The following is a 12367-nucleotide window of genomic DNA, read 5'->3' as shown; positions in this document are numbered from 1 at the left end:
TGACAATAGTCAACAGAAAGTAAGAACTTTCCAGACAAGGACTGAATCTTGTGACTGAGCTTGGCAAAGAGCTAGTATCTTTTTTTATTTTTTTAATTTTTTCTGGGAAGCTAGAAATAAGGTAGAAGTCCTCATTGCTTAGAACTCTAGGCCACTAGTGTTGAAGGCCACTTTCGAATGTATTTACATACTTGTTATATGTTCTATCCATATTCATTATGCTTATTGTTTGATCTACTCAGTTAAAAAATAACTTCATGATGTTCGGTGTTTTATGACTATCATTTTGTACTTCCTATGTGTCCAGGTTCATCTCTCACCACATTCCTGCCTCAGACTCTAGGCTCTGGCTGCAATTAACTATTTGCTATTCTAGAACTTTCCTTAGAATGCCGTTTAGTCTTGCCTTGTCTGGCCAACTCCTCTCATCCTTTAGGGCTTAAAGTCAATATCACATTTCCTAGTCTTGGTCAGGTGCCTCTATGCTCTAATAGGAGGCTGCCAATATTTATCTTTACCATAACATTTATCCCATGGAAGTATGTTATTGTTTGTTTATCAATTTTTTCTCATTCTATTTAATTCATCATTGCCCTGGGAGGCCCACAACTGTAGCCTCAATTCCCATCACTCTCCTCCATTGACCCTGATGCTCCAGCCACACTGGCCCTCTTTCTTTTCTATGAATCAGCCCAATTTGACCACACCTTAGTGCCTTCTCACTATCCATTCCTACTGCCTGTTCTTCTCTCTTGTCTTCAGAACACTGGTCCTTTTTTGTCATTCTGGTTTCAGCTTAAATATCACTTCCTTAGAGATGCCTTTTTTCCGAGTACTTAATCTAAAGTAGCCACCCAGACTCTGGCTATCATATCACACTATCTTTGCATACTCCTTATCACTATCCAGTACTTTTTCTTATTCATTCATTTGTTTATCATCTGCCTCCTTACATTAGAATATACTCCAAGAGAGCAGAAAACTTTCAGTTCTGTTTATTTCTGTGTTACTGAGGACAGTGTTGGTTATTAATACTGTTAGGTAGTCAATAAATGGTTGTTGACTTTTTAATGAATTAATGACCTTGTAGTAGTTCTTCAAAATCAAGGTTAAAGCTTTTATTGTTGTTAAGCACTCAATACATATTTATTTATTATTAAAGAAATTAGTGAAATTCTAGAGGTTCTTCAAAATCCACATGAAATCTCATCTTCCATTGACAATTTCCACCCACACTACCAATCTTTCACAGCACTTCTTAGTATTTTTTAATCTAGTCATAATATCTTCTCATTTTATTTTTACTGGTTTATGTTATGCCCCTGATGATGACAGTATATTTTACTTTAGTTCCCCCTTCGACTCTTAGCAAAAAATTTGGAAATTATATTTTGGGATAGATTTTATCTTATCAGTGGATTGTATAAGAAGACTTTGTTAGGCAAGTATTATTGTCATAGATTACTCATATCAGAAATGAATTTACCAAGACTCAAAGACTCCTACAAAGATCTTGAATCACTCAGATCAAATTTTCATGACCTTTTATGACTAAAGCCTGGAGAATTAATTTCCATGACTCTATGGAAATTGCCTGAGATGGACTATTAAGAAGATGCCATTTGATTTGGTAATCACTGAAGAAACTTTTCCATAATTGGATTCATGTATAATTTCTTACTCTTTCAAATGAAACATGCATCAGATTTTGATTTTAATACATTTCCACTTCAATAACAAGGTATATGACCTCAGACAAGTTAGTGGTTTCTCTGTGTCTTGGTTTCTTCATCTCTAGGTAGAGATAATAGTATTGACCTCTCAGAGTTGAGAGGATTCAATATATTAATACACATAAGCACTTAAAACATTGTCAGGAAAGAAGAAGGTGCTACATCATTGTTAGCTATCATCATTATTATTTTTAATAATGTAAGTTAAAATCAATAGTGAACTTCTAAGAGATGTTTAAAATTAAATTTTTAACTAGAAAACAAAGACAATACAATAAACCTTGAAGAGTAATAAGTTGGTTCAACTTACAAAGCTCTGCCAAAGATGTGGCATCTTTACACTTGCAAGCCTACCTGTAAAATTTACCTTCAGAGATTCTAGAATACAGCTCATAGTCTAAGCCAGTGGGGTTCAAACTGGGTTCTATGGGGCTCCTTCTGAGGTCACTGTGGAATGTTTGGAGTGGGGAGGAGCAAAGAACCTAAGTGTGTGAGACTTACCACTCCTCCAACCCTGTTCCTTTCCTTGCCTGTTCTAGCTCCAGAATAGAAAATTTTCCTGATTTAAAAAGTTAGGCTTTTGCATAAGATTTTTGGAGTGTGTACCTTCAAAAAATGTGTGAGAGGTTTGAACACTATTGGTCTAAGTTATAATCTGGGGGCAGTAAAGCTAATTGCATGGGAGCTGGGGATGAAGAAGGGCAGAAATGAAGACCTCTCTTGACTCTAAGAGTGGCCCTGGGAGGTAAATACATCAGTTGGGGGATGCCACCCTTGTTCTCTCTACCTTGTTGTGCTCTTCCTCCTTCCTCCTTCATTCACTTCCATGTCCTTGACCCTTAGTTGCAGACCAAGACCCAGCATTTGATTTATTCATTACCTGGATCTTAGCCTTATCTTTGATACCATGGAGATCACTATATTTGATATTGAGAGATGGGATTTTGGATATCCAGCAGAACCTCTGTGTACCCCAAACAGGCTGATGTCCAAATACCCGGTCATGTTGATGAACAATCTTAGGCTAACTTTTTAGCATGTAGAACAAATAAAATATTAATAAAATGTTACATACTTTAACTGGTTGCTATATGGTCATGTAAAAAGATCCTTCATTGATGTGGTGAATTCATCCTTTCTCTGATGCAGATCAATATGTAGGGAGATCGAAAGTAAGAAATACAGCAATGTTCTGGAGGAGTTTTTCAGGAATTTATCTTGTCAAGGGAAAGCATTGGCATGATTAAGCTTGAAGAGATAGCATTGTTATATTTTAGTAATATCCTATCTCACCATTTTGATCCCACAGCTTTGATATTCCTATGTGTTGACCTGTCTCTTTCTTTGCATGTTTCTTTTTGTCTCCCTTTATTCTCTCTTGCCTTTCCCATTCACATATTCTCTCTCTTCCATTCACCCATCTTCTTTCTCTTCCTTGACCTCTTTCCCTTTCCTTTGCTCTATTAAGTTGCTTATAATTTTCATATGGTTTAATTGAGGACTAATGATATTTGCATTAAATATTACTGGTACAAATAATCTCCATAGAATAAAACTGACAACATGTTAAATTACACATGGTAAAATTTGTTATTGACTGAAAATTAATGGAAGAATAAGATTTTCTTAACAATATTTAGATCTGCAAATTCTCACCCAGGAATATTGAACTTGGTAGATATAATGGCTACAAGAGAAAACCCACAACGATTGAAAGAAATCAATAAAAATTGATATGACAGAAACCTCATTGATGAATGAAATTATGATTTTATAAGTATTATAATCTACAATTTATTATAATTTACAATTTAGATGGAAAACAACTAATGTCAATGAAATAATCTCATTTAAATAAAGAAGAAAATTGAAAAAATATTGAAAAATAGTTACAGTACTATTTTGATCAAGGAATAATTTGGCTTCGTGGTATTTGCCCTGGGACCTAATTTCTTGATGAAAATTTTAGCAATATTGGCCTAATCTGATCAAAATGTTTGTACTATACACATCCTCAGGGTCAAAATTTCTTCAGAGACAAAAAAAGCTGGGTCAAAATGGTGGGGTTGAAACATCCTATAAATATTATTTTGTAATCTGATTTTTTTTTTTTAAATGAAAGCTTCTTTATTTATTTATTTTTGGCTGTGTTGGGTCTTCGTTTCTGTGTGAGGGCTTTCTCTAGCTGTGGCAAGCGGGGGCCACTCTTCATTGTGGTGCGCGGGCCTCTCACTATCGTGGCCTCTCTTGTTGCGGAGCACAGGCTCCAGACGCGCAGGCTCAGTAGTTGTGGTGCACGGGCCTAGTTGCTCCGCAGCATGTGGGATCTTCCCAGACCAGGGCTCGAACCCGTGTCCCCTGCATTGGCAGGCAGATTCTTAACCACTGCGCCACCAGGGAAGCCCTGTAATCTGATTTTTATTTAACAATTTATTTTGTAGAATTTTCCATGTCATTGGATATTTGTCTACAATATTTCAGTGGCTGCATATTCCAGGTTTTGAAAATATAATAGTTTGTTTAACTGGTTTTCTATTTTGTATATTTAGATTGTTTTAAACTTTTTGCTATAACAATTCTGTGAACAATACCTTTATGGATTGGTGGCACACTTTTCATAAGAGGAACATTTCTTGAATTTTTCTATTTCTGTATGGGTTTCAGAAATAGATATTGTCTGAAAAACTACTGTGAAGGAAAAAAGACTCTGTATGTCTTTCTTTTTTACTTCAAGTTCTGGTTATCTGGCATTGACTATTTATTAAGTAAGAGCCTTTCGGATTAAGTGAAAACTTTTAAACTTCCAGTGTTGCCTGAAACTGTGACAAAATATGAGACAGCATCTGATCTTTGCTTTTAAAATAAGTAAACCTGAAATATCTCAACCTAAATATCTCAAAAACAGCATGAAGAGATTGAAATGTCATATAGGAGCTGCTAGGATTTGATCGGTCGGAATTTATTTGTCTTGTGCTTAGTCCAATGCTATTTATAGTCAAAGGTAAATATAATTTTAGGCCTCTTTTTGAAACCACAGGCAGAACCAAATGTAGTTTCTGTAAGAGGCTAGAAGAAATGGATTGGGGATAAACTAATTTCATACTCATTGCTTACATAGTAAATACAAATCATTAATAGTCATTGAATGAATGAATAAATACGTTAGTGAAAATGAATTTTTAAAAATTTATTTTATTAAAAAAATTTTATTTACTTATTTTTTTGGCTGTGTTGGGTCTTTGTTGCTGTGCGTGGGCTTTCTCTAATTGTGGTGAGCAGGGGCCACTCTTTGTTGCGGTGAGCGGGCTTATCATTGCGGTGGCCTCTCTTGTTGCAGAGCACAGGCTCTAGGTGCGTGGGCTTCAGTAGTTGTGGCGTATGGGCTCAGTAGTTGTGGCTCGCGGGCTCTAGAGCTCAGGCTCAGTAGTTGTGGCACACAGGCTTAGTTGCTCCGTGGCATGTGGAATCTTCCTAGACCAGAGCTTGAACCCGTGTCCCCTGCATTGGCAGGTGGATTCTTAACCACTGCACCACTAGGGAAGTCCTGAAAATGAATTTTAATTTCATACTTTGTGACAAGCAAGATATCTACAAAGTCTATCACCTGGCACCTAGTACTGCAAGTTCAGGTATTCAACATGAATTCTTGCCAGATGAATGCAGAAATAAATACACACTTCTGTTGCCTTGGACATCACTGGATATTTAAAAAATGTTTGAGACCAATGTGATCACATTGTAGCACTGGTTACACTGAGTGGTCAATGGTATGAACTTGGGCTTATGATGGCTTTGTGTGGCTGGCGATGAAAGCTGTGAATGAATGCTATGAGGAAGTTAGTTTACCCCACAGAAATAACCACAGTGTGTAAATCATCTACAAGGTGCCAGGCACTCTCCTGTTTTGTAGATGAAGAAACAGAGGCTGAGAATGTTAAAAACAAAGAGACAAAAAGAACAAAAACTTTTTCAAGCTTGCACAGGCAAGAGGTTTAGCTGAGACATCTATCTGCTTCTTTATGGTCCTAAAGCCTGTGAACTCCATTACACCCATTGCCTCTTCTTCAAGTTGATAATCCAACAATGTTTCTTAAAATCACTCATCATCCCAGTACCCAGAGATAGTAGCTAGTATTTTCTAGAATTTTAAGAATCCTGTCTGTACTATCAAAAAAGATATTTGGGATTATCCTTTCGGTTCTGTATTGTAGTTTCCTTTATTTACTGTTTTCTTTTTCTTTTCACAAGGTATTTGAAGATTTCCTCATGGTATTAAGTATCCTTCCCCATACACTTCAGTGGCAACTTCCCCCACCAGAACCCCAAGTAAATTATAAGGTCTTTGAGGGGAGAGACTTAAAAAAATACATGTATCACAGTGTTTAGGGTAACACTGGACATAAAGCAGACAATAATAATTATTATAGCTACATTATATAGTGTTTATTTTGTGCCAGGCATTGGGCTAATCATAATGTGGATTAATTCATATAACTTTTATAAAAGATCTGTGAGGCAATACTATTAGTATCCCACTTTCCATACGAGGAAAGTGTCTAGGTCACCTATGGTTAGTGAGTGGCAGAGGCAGGTTCAAACCTGGCCAGTCTGGCTCTGAAATCAATGCTTCTAACCACCATGCTCATCTACCTAAAATAGATCCGCAATGAATACTTGTCAACTCTAGGAAATGGAGAGTAAAGGTAATTATGGGTGTGCCTTGACATTTCCCATGTGTAAAAAGCCCACAGTTCATCCCCATTGCTGACCTGCCTGAATCCTAGATTCTTCTGCTAGGCTTTTAAATTAAAGAATCCATCCATATTTCTCCCAATTTCCATTTGAACTTCTGGTTTAGTGAGACTGAATGCATGACCACCCCATGTCCATTGCCATTTTTTAAATCTTGACTCTATCCAAATTCTCTCCACCATTGCAAGCTTAGCTTAGTTCCTGGGTCCTCCACAAAACATTCCCTGTGTCCTCAGACCTTGTTTCCTGTCTCTCTCCTTCGGACTCTTCTGGTCTAATGTTAAAGATTTTGTCTTGTTCCTCTTGATATTTCTTAATGTCTCAGAAAAAATGCTTGATTCCTGGCAGGAAGTCAATATTCTTTTGTTGAGTGAGGAAATGCCCAAATGCATAAATAAGAGCTACACTCTTTTGTAGCTGATTGCATCTGCAGTAGCCTTATCTCTACAAATAGACTATAAGCTATAACGAGGGACTAGAGAAATAAAATCACATAAATTGGAAACAGCAGAAAAAATAGACAATAGAAATCAAGCAACAGTTACTTCAAAGTATTAGACTTATCAGACACAGACTGAAAAGAAGGATCAACTTTGACCATTTCTCCATCCTCCAAGTGCCTGATACAATCCGAATCAGCACAAGATCCTCAGCCAATAGCTGTAGTTGTTGTGGCTCAGCTTGGAGTACATAAATGGTGGAGAAGATGGTGAACTTTAGAGATTAAGACATATTTTGCCCTTTTATCAGATGCACTTACTTTCTTATTTATTTGTATTTTCTATTTGCTTGTTAAGAATATTTATTAAGGAATTGTTTTGAGTGACTCACTATTTTCAGGGTTAAAATTAAATTAAAACATTTTTTAATTTTAACTATTTGTTGTTAGTGTGTAGAAATGCAATTAACTTTTATGTTTTAACTTTATATTCAGCAACTATTCCAACCTTATGTATTAATTTTAATAATTTAACTATAGATTCTTTTGGATTTCCTATTCATATAATCATATTGTCTGAGAATAATGACAGCTATATTTTTTCCTTTTTATTCTTAAAGCTTCCATTAATTTTTATTGCCTTATTTTATTGGCAAGTATATTTAATTCAATGTTGAATAAAAGTGGTGATAGGAGGCATCCTTGTCTTGTGACTTGTCTCAGATGGAAAGCTTTTATATCGCATCATTGAAGAGGAATTCTTGAATCCTTGGTTTGGTGTTTTCAGTCATTATCCTTTAAATATTGCTTCTGTCCCAACTGGTCTTTATCTTCTTCATGAATCGTATTATATGTTAGAGTTTCTCACTGCATCAGCTAAGTGTCTTTCCATCCTTTTATGTCTCATTTTACTCTGAATATTTCTTTTGATCTAACCCTCGTTTCACAAATTTCCTCTTTGCGTCATCTAATTTGTTGTTAAACTCATCCACTGCATCCTTAAGTTCAAGTGTGCTTTTCAATGAAGTTTATAGAGCTTCTATGTGGCTCTTTGTTACTAGTTTCCAATTCTCTGCCAAATTTCTCAGTCTTGTCTTTTATCTCCATCAACACTGTAAAATAGTAAATATTATATATATATATATTTTTTTTTTTTTAAATTTATTTATTTATTTACTTATGGATGTGTTAGGTCTTCGTTTCTGTGCGAGGGCTTTCTCTAGTTGTGGCAAGCGGGGGCCACTCTTCATCACGGTGCACGGGCCTCTCACTATCGTGGCCTCTCTTGTTGCAGAGCACAGGCTCCAGATGCGCAGGCTCAGTAATTGTGGCTCACGGGCCCAGTTGCTCCGTGGCATGTGGGATCTTCCCAGACCAGGGCTCGAACCCGTGTCCCCTGCATTGGCAGGCAGATTCTCAACCCCTGCACCACCAGGGAAGCCCCGTAAATATTATATTTTAAAGTCTTCATCTGATAAGTCTAATACCTTGAAGTAACTGTTGCTTGATTCCTATTGTCTATTTATTCTGCTGTTTCCATTTATGTGATTTTATTTCTCTTGTGCCTGGTTATTTTTTGTTGTATTTAGGACATTGTGCACAACTGTTTTTAGAAATAATCTAAGTTCTAGGATAATCTTAACTTTCTCTAGAGAGAATTAACATTTGCTCTGCCATGTTTCTGACTGTGTTTGTGTTATGGTAAGTTTCCGGAGATGAGGTAAAGGTGTCCTGCAATCCTTTAAAAGCCTGTCTATTCTGGGTTCATCCTTAAGATGTGTCTTTCAGGGTCTCAACAAAGAGCAAAGAGTGTTCACGTGAACTCTTCTTCTTGGTGGACCCTGGCCCCAAACTTTGTTCCTCCAGCTCTGGCAGACTGTCGAAAGTACTCCAGCTCAGTTTCTCAGCCACTTTATCTAGAATTGGCACAAGCCTCCAGGGGAAAAGTGACCCCAAATGCTGAAGTTTTCTTCCTGGGTTTCTGCCTTTTCCTGGATCTTTGTCCTTTTTCAATGCTTTGTTGACTCTGCTATGCTTTCAAGTAGAAGTATTTATACCATAGAACTTGCCCTCATTACGTAGTCTGCTATTACTGGAATCAGAATGTCTCTGTGTTCCTGACTTTTGATTTTAGATTTTTTGTGCTCCACTCTCTATACTGTTTGAAGGAGTGAATCTTTTGAAATTTATGCATATTCCTGTTTTTGTTTGTTTGTTTTGTTTTTAGCACTGCAAAGTAAGTTGCTTGGATATCTAAAACTCTAGCTACCTAAAGTGAACAAAATGTTGGGGGTTTGTTGCAGAGATGGACTGGACATGCTCACACTTACCAAAATACAGCCGGAAAAACTAGTTATAAGACAAGTGTTGAAAATAGGCTATTAAAAAGAAAAGCATCCTGTCAAATTTGGTTTTCCTGTATCGTGAAACTATTTTATCCTTTTTCATTCCAAAGTAGGTGTACTAATGTTGGTTTTTCTGCTTAGAAAGGGAAGACTATAATATCATCATATTTGTATTCCTTAGCAACTCTAAAATAACAAATCATAGCAAATTAATGGAAGAAAAAGAGCAAATTTATAAAGGGACAAGTTTGGGCTTCACGTTTCCTTTGGATTCTTTAAAATAACAGCCAGTGGAGAAATAAATGTTTATAACATTTCTTTGAAAGTTCCCTTTAAGGTTTTTATCAGAAATAACTAAGGACAAGATTTATGCCAAGTAGAAAGGTATCCTGTTAACTGATACATTAAAAACAAAAATAAATACTAAAAGTGAAAATAATTGACTGATTTCTTTCTTTGGACTAGTAATGCATTTTTGTTTCTAGTTATAAGCAATGGATATAGATGAGGCTCTATCAAATACCACTCATGATACAGCAGCCAGAGTGATTTTTTTTTTAAACAAATCAATCCTACAATGGCTATCAATTGCACCTAGAAACAAAAACTGAATCATCATGTGACTTATAAGAAATTACTGGGACTTGCCTGGTGGCGCAGTGGTTAAGAATCCACCTGCCAATGCAGGGGACACGGGTTCGATCCCTGGTATGGGAAGATCCCACATGCCGTGGAGCAACTAAGCCCATGCGCCACAACTACTGAGCCCACGTGCCACAGCTATGGAAGCCTGCGTGCCTAGAGCCTGTGCTCCGCAACAAGAGAAGCCACCACAATGGGAAGCCTGTGCACCGCAACTAGCCCACGCTTGCTGCAACTATAGAAAGCCCGAGTGCAGCAACGAAGGCCCAATGCAGCCAAAAATAAAATAAATAAATACATAAATTTATATTAAAAAAATAATAAATTACCTAACCTCCATGATTTGACCTCCACTTTCCCTCTCCCCTTCTTCACTGGACTCCATCACTGCCTGATTTCTTTTTATTCCTTGAACACAACAAGATTGTTTCTACCATAAATGTTTGCAGGTGTTGGTCCCTTTACCTAGAAGCTCTTGTCTTCAGCTTTTCTCTTGGCTGGCCTCAGTTTTGTTGTCCAGGTTACAACGTAAATTCCTCAATGAGAACATATCTCACAAACAGTCTAAATTAACCTCCCCTCATCTCTGCTGCCCCTACTTCAATCCCATTCAATCAGCTTGTTTCATTTTCTTCATAGCATATATCATTATCTGCAACTATCCTGTCCATTTGTTTTCTTACTTGCTTGTACTCTACCTTCTTTAGAAAATAGGCATCTGGCTATTTTCCAGAGCCTAGAACAGTGTCTGTCACACAATGGATCTTGAAAATAATTCTTGATAAGCTTTCAAATGTGATATTTGAAAGGTTGTTGTAAAATATGTCAGTTATTTTAATAGAAAATTTCATTGCCTACGTCAGCAAATTTTATGTCAGAAAAAATTGTTACAGTGAGATTCCTCATGGAGAGGTAATTCTGGCCTAAAGGGTATTAAATGTCCAACTTAAAATGAAGACATTCCTCAAACAGTGTTCAAATTTGCCTAGAAGATTGAATGATCCATTTCTCTATTTCTCTATCTATCTATTCATATATATGGCATTTAGAAGACATATATATTCATATTCATATGGAAGAATGAGATCATACATACTCTGAAGAAGAAATTTGGAAGTGAGTCTTTCATTAAAAATATTTTCTGAACCTCATTTGTCCTCTGTCAAGCAGTTGATGACATATTTCTGATTAATTTTAAATAGTAACCTTTCTAGTTAGACAAAATGCACCCCTTAACTCTCACCCCCCAATATTGTACACACACACGAGCACACTGTCTCAGGATTGGGATGATACTCAGAGGAAAAAAATACTGCTACTAAGATGGTAATAAAATTTCCAGTTACCATGTCTACCTTTAATCAAAGTCTATATGTATGGGAGCTCCTAAATCTAGTTAAAAATGTGTAATGATATTCATCTGGCATAGAATTTGGACTAATAATTAAATCCAGTTATATTAAAAATCTACCACTATCTATCAAGTGAAGATTTAGTCTTTACCTGTGGCAGGCAGAATTCTAAAATGGCCCCTAAAATTCCCTTGGAGCACATACCCTGTATGATCCCTTGCCTGTGAATATGATGGATTTCACTCCTGTGAATAGGTTACATTATGTAGCAAAAGTGAAGGGATTTTGCAAATGGAATGAAGGTTCCACATTAATTGACTCTGAATTACTCAATAAGATTATCCCGGTGGGTTTGACCTAATCAGATGGGCAGCTCCGAAATCTACGGCCCACTTCCACACCAAACACCTCAGGAACATGTGTAGTACACAAATTTAATCATTTTAATGTCGTGGTACTAGTGAAATGAATCCTCCCAGAGAAATGAAGAATTCTTTATAATTTGAAAATAAAATGTATGTTTTTGAATATGCTATTCCTTCAAAACAAAGATCCTTCAGGTTCTTTATATCAATTGCCGTCTGTCAGTGTCCTTCACACGTGGTAAGGCCTCTTTAAACCTTATATGATAAGAGCCATGGGACACAGCTCCACAGACCTGGGACCTGCAAAAGAGTGGACTGGGCCAAAATCAATTAGGCTAAAGTTAATTGTGAATTTTTTTTTGAATGGTAAATGTCTCGATGGCAAGATTCTCAAAACTGTTCTGCTGATATAGTCACATATTTGTATAAGAGACAGCAGGAGGCGGATGTAGTTCTAACCATTAGGTTGTGTTATGTTTAAAAGGAACATTAATTCTATTGTTTCTGGTTTAAAAGTAAACCATATCCACATTGCATGCTGAGATACCATCCAATGCTCCGAAACAGCCACATTCATTTAGTACTTTATTGCCTTCTATTCATTTCATCCCTTTGCTAAACCGCGGGCTCACTCCACAGCCATCTCCCCACCCCTGCCTTGTACATCTCTAAGAAGGGGCTCATTTCCCTTCACATTGTGTGCTTTCTTTGCTGATTCCTAATTATTTTACTGCATTAG

The sequence above is a fragment of the Balaenoptera borealis genome (genome assembly GCF_965194805.1).
Source record: "Balaenoptera borealis genome assembly, chromosome: 13".
Taxonomy (NCBI): Eukaryota; Metazoa; Chordata; class Mammalia; order Artiodactyla; family Balaenopteridae; genus Balaenoptera; species Balaenoptera borealis.
Note: the sequence above shows the minus strand (reverse complement) of the source record.